At 51.8% G+C, this 544-nt stretch overlaps 1 protein-coding gene across 1 annotated transcript in view; it reads left to right on the top strand.

Moving 5' to 3' along the window:
• Positions 1–544, top strand: part of LOC107116993 (chromodomain-helicase-DNA-binding protein 3-like) — a 41,934-nt gene that overhangs the window by 2,982 nt on the left and 38,408 nt on the right. The gene's annotated exons all lie outside the window — the stretch shown is intronic.

Raw genomic sequence — 544 nt, 5'->3', positions numbered from 1 at the left:
CTTGTATCTGAGAAAGGGCACTTTGGCTCTTGAAAGCTTAGTAAAGGTAAAGGTTTCCCTTGCTCGAAAGCCAGTCGAATCCAGCACGAGGGATGCGGTGCTCATCTCTGTTTCCAAGCCGAAGAGCCAGCGCTGTCCAAAGACGTTTCCGTGGTATTGTGGCCGGCGTGACTAGATGCCGAGGCACGCGGAGCGCTGTTCCCTTCCCACCGAAGCGGTACCTATTTATATACTTGCAATTCCTTGCTGTCAAACTCTGGGGTGCAGCTGGACTCTAATCTAGCTCTCACACATTGCATGTGTAACACTGGTGTTTCCATCAGCGTTCATAAAATCTGCCGCAGGCTTTTGTGTCAGAGGCAGAGGCTCAGTCCTTGTGGCAGTGAATCTGTGTGTGTGTGTAATGTCCACCATCTGTACAGCACCTAGCACAATGCCGGTGCTGAGTAAATGTTTGGTAGGAAGAAAGCACCAGGCCGAGGCAAAGAGGCGCTCTGCACGCAGCTGCTATTTCTGTATGAACAGCTGCTGTGACTGGCTGCGG

This window comes from Gekko japonicus, unplaced genomic scaffold (assembly GCF_001447785.1).
Source record: "Gekko japonicus isolate JY-2015 unplaced genomic scaffold, Gekko_japonicus_V1.1 scaffold4049, whole genome shotgun sequence".
Taxonomy (NCBI): domain Eukaryota; kingdom Metazoa; phylum Chordata; class Lepidosauria; order Squamata; family Gekkonidae; genus Gekko; species Gekko japonicus.
The sequence above is the reverse complement of the archived record's forward strand: the minus strand, read 5'-3'. Positions and strand labels throughout refer to the sequence as shown.